General features: G+C 43.3%; 1 protein-coding gene across 1 annotated transcript in view; it reads right to left on the bottom strand.

Annotated features, from left to right (window-relative positions):
* LOC113823917 (discoidin domain-containing receptor 2) overlaps positions 1 to 10,000 on the bottom strand; it is a 78,932-nt gene that overhangs the window by 68,472 nt on the left and 460 nt on the right. The gene's annotated exons all lie outside the window — the stretch shown is intronic.

Raw genomic sequence — 10,000 nt, 5'->3', positions numbered from 1 at the left:
CCTACACCCATAAATCCCTCCCCCATACCCCCTCCACACACACCCATCCCCCCCACCCTCCCCACACACACACGCACGCACCGTTCACACATTCGGCGTGCACTCCACCCATGGCTAGAAGCTGCAGTGTTACCCGACCTCACAAACCCGCATACCCTTCGCCGGTCAGGGAGTTTGCAGGCACCGCCCATGTCTAGCGAAGCCACGCCCCCCTTCTGCCCGACCTTCCCTTTCTTCTTCTGGCGTTCAGTGTCTCTCCGGGGTCTGGGTGCGCTAAAAATGGGGTCCAAATAAACGCAAAATGGGTTGTTGTATATGAGGATGGTGATAGTGGTGGGGTGGTGGGGTGAGGGGGAGGGTAGGAGTGGGGTGGTGGTAATGGTGGTGGTGGAGTGAGGGTGAGGATGGAAGTGGAGGTGGAGGTGGAAGTGGAGGTAATGGTGATGGTGGTGATGATGATGATGATGATGGTGACGGTGACGGTGACGGAGACGATGATGATGATGATGAACATACATATATATGCACACACCATGTAGACGCATAAAAAATCTTATACTCCTGAACAAATGTACATACGAACACACGTAAACATCCAACTACCCCCTCCCCCCTCCTCGTGTACGTAAAAAAGATCGAGTTCAGATACACAAGATGTTATAGTCAATAAAACTCCTGGTTGATGCTACCAAAATGGCGACCGGGAACACCTTATATTAAAAACTGAAAGATATCGATACCGCAAACGTTTTCGTTTTTTTTTCTTTTGTTTTTCCTCTTCTTTACTCTCTCTCTCTCTCTCTCTCTCTCTCTCTCTCTCTCTCTCTCTCTCTCTCTCTCTCTCTCTCTCTCTCTCTCTCTGTCAATCTATCTATAATTTCACCTGGCTGTTTATCTCTCCCCCCCCCACCTACTCCCCTCCTGCTCCCTCTGTCGACTGAGGTTCAATGTGGTTGTAAAAACGTGCAATAACAGACAGACAGACAGGTAGACAGAGAGACAAACAGACACAGACAGACAGACTGACAGGTGGGCAGCGGATAGACAGACAAACAGTAATAAAATGAGACCCTAAAACCACAAAAAGAACACAGACTGCAACGCTCTCATATAACACCCTATACTCCTACTACTATTCCGACCACGGCTATCACACATATAACACCATAATTCGCACATACCAGGTCTTCCGCCCAGCGCAATTGCAGGCATGGCATCCGTAGGCCTTCCGCCTTATGTGACGTCACTGTTTTCGTGTTAGCATCCCCTCTCTTCCACTTCCTTGTACGACGCGACCCCTTTAACGATTTCCTGCATAGGTTTGTATAAAAGAGGGTCGCCTGCGAGAGATAGACAGACAGTTTATAGCATTCATACCGGAGTTTCTGTCCATCAGGTATCTCTCTCTCCCCATCAGCTGTGTCTCTCTCTCCCCATCAGCTGTATCTCTCTCCCCATCAGCTGTCTCTCTCTCTTCCCATCAGCTGTCTCTCTCTCTCTCCCCATAAGCTGTAACTCTCTCTCCCCAATCAACTACTCCAAATTACCAAGAAGTCTGCTACTCCTTCGCTGCTACCCCAAGTTTGCTACACCTTGCTAGACTCTGCCTTGTCTGCACACCCCGGCTCGCAGGTTACCTTTACAAAGACAGACAAATAAACAGGCAGAAAAAGAGAGATGAGAAAAGAGTGACAAGGAAATACAGACAGACAGATAGTAGATAAGCAGAATAAAAGAGAGATGAGAACAAAAGCGACAAGGCAAGATCGAAAGACAGAAAATACGCAGAGAAAAAGAGATGAGAAAAGGAGCGACAAGGAAAAACAGACAGACAGAAAATAGACAGAGAAAAATGAGAAACAAGACAAAAAATCATGACAAAACGACAAATAAAGACAGACAGACAGGCCAGCAGACAGACAGACTCCCCACCGAAGGGAGGAGCAAGGGACATTATCGGTAGTCCCATAAAAAACGATGGTTATTATCCCCAGATAACTTGAAGGTGTGTTGGTTCTCGGGCTGTTCTCCATACAAGTCCTGAAGTCGGCTTTTGTTGGCGTCCGGGACCTCAGACACGCGCGAGGGCCGGGTTCTGGGTGGGTGCTGTTCTGTGAGGGTTCTATTCCGTGTTCTATGATTCTTGGGTTCTGTGTTTTTCTGTGTGTAGGGTGGGGGGTTCTATTCCGTGTGTTCTATGATTCTTGGGTTCGTGGGTTTTTTTTCTGTGTGTGTGGGTGGGTTGTGTTCTCTGTGTTCTGTGATTTGGGGGGGTTCTGTGTTCTTTTGTTATATCTTATGTGGGTTCTGTTCTGTGTCCTGTGCGTTGGGGTTCTGTGTTCTTTTCTTTGCGTGGGTTCTGTTCTATTTGCTTATTGATTTGGGTGCTTTGTGTTCTGTATGTTCTGTTCTGTGCCTCGGGTTCTATGTGTTCTCTTTTGTATGTTCTGTTCAGTGGATTATATGTTTTGTGTGATGCTTTATGTGCTCTGTATTTTGGGTTCTACGTTCAGTGTTCCCGGCCCCGCCTACCCATAACCCTCCCCCCCCCCCCTTGTCTTCCACCTCTCTGCTCTCTCTTCTCTGTCCACTCCTCTTTCCCTTTTCCCGTCCCCCCTCTTCTCAATTCCTCTTTTCTTCTCCTGCCTCTCTTCTCCCTATCCCCCTTCCCCCTCCCCCCTTATCTCTTTCCTTCGCTCCGCTTCTCAAAACACGAGACGGAGAGATTTCGATCTTCTCCCCCTCCTCTCTCACTCTTTCTTTTTTTTCTTTTCTTATTCCCCTTTCTACTTTTTCCTAAACTTAATCTTCCTCCCCCGCCCTTTCTCTTCTCTCTCCTTTCCTTACTCTCCCTATCCCCCTTTCTTCTCTTCTCCCTTCTTTACCCCCCCGCCCCCATTACAACCGGTAAGGAGCGAGTAAGTCAGGGCAGATACCATCACCCACCCCTCCCTACCCCCTCCTCCCCCTAGGGCTGCCAACGATCGCCACTGCTCGGGGCGGCTCTGTCTGTCTGTCTGTCTGTCTGTCTGCTTGTCTGTCTGTCTGTCTGTCTGTCTGTCTGTCTGTCTGTCTGTCTGTCTGTCTGTCTGTCTGTCTGTCTGTCTGTCTGTCTGCCTGTCTGTCTGTCTCTGTCTGCATGTATGTATGTATGTATGTATGTATGTATGTCTTTGATTCCGCTTTCTCTCTCTCTCTCTCTCTCTCTCTCTCTCTCTCTCTCTCTCTCTCTCTCTCTCTCTCTCTCTCTCTCTCTCTCTCTCTCTCTCTCTCTCTCTCTCTCCCTCCTCGGCTGGATTTGTCAATTAGATTTTTTCCAGCTTTAATTCAGTAATGTTGGTAATCATATTAGAAGAGATCACAATTATAAATCTAATTTGCATATGACTGTAAAGTGATTTACTATATCATCTGGCTAATTTTACAGCATGCCTGAGACAAAGAAAGACAGAAAGAGAAAGTAAAAATGAAAGGGAGAGAGAGAGAGAGAGAGAGAGAGAGAGAGAGAGAGAGAGAGAGAGAGAGAGAGAGAGAGAGAGAGAGAGAGAGAGAGAGAGAACAAGACCGAGAGAAAGAAAGAAAGAGAGAACAAGGCCGAGAGAAAGAGAGGCAAGAAGGCAGAGAGAAATAAATATAGAAACAAAAACAATGTAGGAATACACAGAAAAAAATACACACACAACCAAAACCAATCCATCCATTACAAAATAACGAACAAAAAAACAACAAATAAATACACACATACAAAAACAAAAAAATGTAAACGAGATTGTTCATGCCGCTGGTTATACTGTAATAAACAAATTCCCTCAGGGTGGCCACGCTTAGACACGGTTAATTAGGCCTATTGACTAAAACATCTGACGAATTTTCAGCAGAGGGGGGTCTCTTGTCTCCCTACCCCCCCCCTTTCACTCACCCTTCAGGACTCTAATCCAATATATTTTTTTATATATTCATTAACATGTTTAGTGAAATAAAAACAGTATCGTGTGTAATTAGAAAGAGTGAAATGGCTTTGATGAGAACGAATTAAAGTATTATATTATTGTTTCACACACACACACACACACACACACACACACACACACACACACACACACACACACACACACACACACACACACACACACACGTATATGAGGCCTTCACATAATTACAAGAAAAGGAGAGAGAGAGAGAGTGAGAGAGAAAAGAAAAAAAAATATATATATATACATATATATATATATATATATTAATATATATATATATATATATATATATATATATATATATATATATATACATATATATACATATCAAGAAAAAAACTGCTCTATGATTTTAAGACAGATAGATAATAAATTAATATCACGCGACATACGGATTAAGAAATCATAAACAAAATGCTTATTAATTGAACGACTTCACTGACAGTAAGTAATAATAATGATTAAAAAATAGACTAATCATTTTCCAGCTTCCATCAGCTGATCAGTTTTGATGATTGAGATTATGAAATGACAGGAAATCTTGTCTTTATCTTTAGTATTTTTTTAGAAATTGTAAATATAAATCTATTATTTTTGATAACTCCTTCCCGAGTATCTTTCTCACACTATAGCAAATCATATAACATTATATAATTATACCATATTATAAAATAATTTCTGTGAAATAAATGTAAAGGCCAACAACATATTTTTTATTAATTTCTATATTCTTTTTAATACGACATACATACAAACTCTAACACAAAAATGCCTAGACCTATTCGTAATCTGTTTTACGGCTGCCAGTTTCAAAATCACAAAACAAATTATTTAATTAATCAACACGCCCAAATTGCATTCACATTTTGTATATTCTGTTGCGATTTTGCATAATTGAATAGGTAAACAATTTGCGGAACGTGGCGTAAAACTCCCGTAGACTTCAACTCATTTCGGACCCACGCGGCGGCTGAGAATAGCGGTGATTTTAGCGCCCCGTTTATCATATTTCTTTGGGGGTATTTGTTGTTAACATTAATTTGTGGGATGTCTGCCTGCCTGCCTGTCTGTCTGTCTCTTGCCTGTCTCGTATATCATTTCTTTCTCTTGTTCTCTTCCTCTTTCTCTCTTTCTCTATTTCTCTCTCTCTCTCTCTATCTATCTCTCTCATCACTCACTCACTATCAATATATTTCTCTCTCTCTCTCTCTCTCATCAATCTACATATCTATCTATCTGTTTATCTATCTATCTGTTTATCTCTCTCTCTCTCTCTCTCTCTCTCTCTCTCTCTCTCTCTCTCTCTCTCTCTCTCTCTCTCTCTATCTAACTATTTATTTATCTATCTATCTATCTCCTTCTCCGTCCCAGAGGACTCCGTGGACGTGGGCGGAGAAGGACGCCAAGGTACGCGAGACTCAACGACATTTTGCATTTATAATCACGATGACGAGCAAGGTCGCTCTCTCTCTCTCTCGCTCTCGCTCTCTCGCTCTCTCTCTCTCTCGCTCTCTCTCTCTCTCGCTCTCTCTCTCGCTCTCTCTCTATATCTGTCTCTGTCTCTGTCTCTGTCTCTGTCTCTGTCTCTGTCTCTGTCTCTGTCTCTGTCTCTGTCTCTGTCTCTCTCGCTCTCGCTCTCGCTCTCGCTCTCGCTCTCGCTCTCTCTCTCTCGCTCTTGATCTATCTATCTCTCTGTCTGTCTGTCTGTCTGTCTGTCTCTGTCTCTGTCTCTGTCTCTGTCTCTTTCTCTGTGTCTGTCTGTCTCTCTCTCTCTTTCTCTGTGTCTGTCTGTCTCTCTCTATATATATATATATATATATATATATATATATATATATATATATATATATATATATATAATTCTGTCTCTCTGTCTCTGTCTGTCAGTCAGTCAAGATCTCTTTCTCTGTCTCTGCCTGCCTGTCTGTCTGTCTGTCTGTCTGCCTGTCTCTCTCTGTCAAACTATTAATATGTTTGTTTTATCTGTCTATTCATAAATCTCCCAATGGAAAAGGGAATGGGACAGAAGAGGAAGGAGGGGAAACATGGATAACGGGAAAGGGAAACGGAAGAGGGAAGTCAGAAGGAAGACAAAGGGGGGAAAGGAGAATACGGAACGGAAGAGGAAAAAGAAGAAAGAAAAAGACGAAATAGAAGAAAAGAAAAAAGAAGAAAAAAGAAAGAAAAAAAGAACAAGAAGAAGAGGACAAGAAGAAAAAGAAAAGAAAAAAGAAGAAAAAAGAAAAGAAACAAAAAGAAAAAAGAAAAGAGAAAAGAAAAAAATATAAAAACCGAGAAAATAAAAACTAAAATAAAATAATAAACAAACACATAAACAACAACAACAGCAATCTCAACAACAACAAAAACGGGAAACGAAATGATGGAGACGCTCCAACCGAACTCCCGAGCTGCCGTCGCCGTTGTTTCCGCTCCCGTAAAAGCGGAGGGCGGGCTTTCAGCGTTTCAGCGCCTAATGCGAACAGACGCCCACATTCCACGGGCGTTCTGAAGCTGAAATCCAGTCGAGCGTTTGATTGTGTGAGTGTTGGAGGCTGTCACGACGCGCGCGGGGGGGGGGTGACGGAGGGAGGGAGAGAGGGGGAGGGAGGGAAGGAGGGGGTAGAAGGAAGGAATGGGAGAGCAGGGGGGGGAGGGAAGGAGGGAGGGAGAGGAAGGAAGGAGAGGATGAGAGGGAGAGGGAGAGAAGAGAGTGGAGGAGGGTGGAAGGAGGAAGGGAGAGCGAAAGGGAGGAAGAGGGAAAGAGGGGCTGGAGGGGGAAGGAGGGGGTGGATGGAGGGAGGGAGGGAAGAAGGAAAAAGAGGGAGGGAAGGAGGGAAGAAGGAAAAAGAGAGAGGTAGAGGGAAGAAGGAAAAAAGAGGGAGGGACGAGAGGAGGGATGGAGACGGAAGGAAGGAAGGGGGTTAACAATATTAACAAAAACGATAACAGTAGCAACAATAATTTGAATATATATATAAAAAAAAAACACAACCACATCAAATCTCAAAAAATCAACAGAAATAATTAAATTTTGCGATGTTCCCTAACCCCCCCAAACCTCCCCCCTAACCTTACACGATCTAACCTAACCTAACTCCGCCCTAAGACCCCCCCCCCCAGACAAAGAAAAAGAAAAAAAGACCCTCTAAAAGTAAAAAAATAATAATAATAATATGAACTTAGAAATAAAAAAAGACCCTCTGAAAAGAATAATATGTAAGATAAATAGGCAGAAATGGGCGTGATACCTCAAATCTCGCGCCCGCGTGGCAGAGAGTGTCGGATCGTGCTTATCACGCCCGTCTCTCCCTCTCTTCCCTTCCCTTATTCCTATATCCCTTCCTTCTCCCTGATACCTGAAAAAAAAACCCTCACACCTCATACCCCGTCTCCCTTAGCCCTTACCCCCCTTACCTCATACCTCATCCCCCATCCACCTCCCTCCCCAACTTCATACCCCATCCCCCTCCCTCCCCAACCTTATATCCGTCCCCCTTCCTCCCTCAACCTCATACCCCCCTCCCCCTCCCTCCCCAACTTCATACCCCATCCTCCCTACCTCCCCTACCTCATACCCAACTCCCTCTCCCTCCCCCCTCACAACTCCCCCAACTTCCACGACCCGAATACTTCTAATAATGCATATTGAGGCTAAACGTTTTTCTCATATCGTAATGCGAAAATTGGGGGAGGGACGGGGGTTGGGGTGGGGGAGGGAGTGAGAGAGATAGGAAGGGAGGGAGAATTGGGGAGGAAGGGGGGGGGGATCATGTAGGCTAATAGAGCGTTTGTTCTTTTTTCTTTCTCTGTCTCAGTCTCTTTATTTCTTTATTTCTTTATTTCTCTCTCTCTCTCTCTCTCTCTCTCTCTCTCTCTCTCTCTCTCTCTCTCTCTCTCTCTCTCTCTCTCTCTCTCTCTCTCTCTCTCTCTCTCTCTCTGTCTCCTTATGTGCTCAACAGGTTCTTGTCCAAAATCTATTGCGAAACAACTGTTGCTTCTGTTGACAACGATTATAATGATATCGAAAATGATATTGATATTCCACCCGCAGCTTTCACGCGGTCTAACCTTACGGAACAAACTGCCATTCGCTATAAACACTACGTTGCCTCTGACACTATTTATACGAGCCTATCTCCATTACTGACGATAATAAGATCATTTTCCTATCAAAACAACTGGCTTGTGCGCACATGCAAAATATACGTACATGCCCACGTACACACACTTTGATTATTATGCGATCTCTATATACACAGACACGCCCAAATCTACACGTTACTTACACGAATCTGCATACGGCGATCCACGTGAACACGCACACGCCCACACTCACACACAAGCGCATTACTTACACTTATCTGTATGTGCGCACACGTGTCGGTTCCCTCCCCTGTGTGTATGTAAGTTAGTTGCAACCTCGCTGCTGTTGCTCTGTTGCTTGCCCCCCCCCCTTTCCAGCCTGCTTCTTGTGACTTCCACCCCTTCGCTATGACACACTGCTTGCTTGCTTGAAGGACACAGCCTGTCTGCTTGCCTGAATGCCTCTGCCCCGTGGCTCGCTTGCTTGGAAAATGGAGAGGTCTCGAGGTAAGGTTGTCCACTTTTTTTTTCCTAAACTATATTTATTTTATTCGTGTGTATATTCGTTCTAATTTCATTTCTATCGTCTTTACTCTTTATTCTAGTCTCATATTATTGATCTGATGTTAGGGAGGTAGGTAGGTTAGGGCACTAGGTTTTGTCTCTTCCTAATCTTCCTTTTTAAGCTCAATTGTTGGTGTTATTATCGTTATTTCCTTCACATCTACTACGCATCTAACGAAGGCCAACACATATCCGCTTCCGAATAGGCTGAAGCTATTTTCGTAAAACCGCCGCCCTTATCGCTTAGTGCGAACCAAGGTTAAATTTCGCCAAATGTTAAGCTTTTTCGTTGTAAAACGGTTAGGCAATTGAACCAAATTGCCGAGAATAGGGAGAGGACAGAGGTGCGTATCTTGTTACTCAACGTAAACGGACCAACGCAAATTCTCAATTCACAAATGCATTACTGAAGGCGACATTTAACATCCATCTTATCTTGGGATTGGAGAGAAAATCTGTATCCAAACCACACACACACACACACACACACACACACACACACACACACACACACACACACACACACACACACACACAGACAGACAGACAGACAGACAGACAGACAGACACACACACACACACACACACACACACACACACACACACACACACACACACACACACACACACACACACACACACACACACAGCATATTAACCTAAACGGTCCACTTATTCAAATATCACCTAAATGCAAACACTAGTACCAGAACTGCGCCGAACGCGAATTATCTATAAAATATTATTATTATTCCTCATCATAAACCTTCAAACACTATCTTTTGATCTGTGACTCAAAGCGATGTTAAATTATGTTTATGAAACTATTAACGGTATGTCGTTCGTGTTAACTTTTCCTTGTCTTTGTTTATAACTCTGCTTTTGACTCAGATATGAATGTGATCGAGATAATGAATAGCACCTCTTTTTTTAATTGTTCTTCGTAAATGTGAGTTTATCCTGTTCATCGTCCCCTTTGTTCACTGTTCACAAATATATTAATCATTTGTTTTCGCTATTAGGAGAATACGAGAGTTTTCTTACACTGACACAGACACAGACACACACACAGACACACACACACACACACACACACACACACAAACAATAATTGCGCGCGCGCGCAATTATTATCATCACAAGGATTACACTTTCACTTTTATTCTAACTTAAAATAAATAGTAAAGACTCAAGCATTTATAGTCAGATATTCCTATGTCATTTTCAACTCATTAATTTCCTGTTATTAACGTGATACCGATTTTATTACAACCAGAATTGAATATAGACGGTACATGAATAAAATATGTTGCAGTGAATTGCATTGCCTTTGACATAATAATAATGCGCAGTGCAATTTAAGAAAAAAAACTTAT

The sequence above is a fragment of the Penaeus vannamei genome, chromosome 32, assembly GCF_042767895.1.
Source record: "Penaeus vannamei isolate JL-2024 chromosome 32, ASM4276789v1, whole genome shotgun sequence".
In the NCBI taxonomy this organism is placed as follows: Eukaryota; Metazoa; Arthropoda; class Malacostraca; order Decapoda; family Penaeidae; genus Penaeus; species Penaeus vannamei.
The sequence above is the reverse complement of the archived record's forward strand: the minus strand, read 5'-3'. Positions and strand labels throughout refer to the sequence as shown.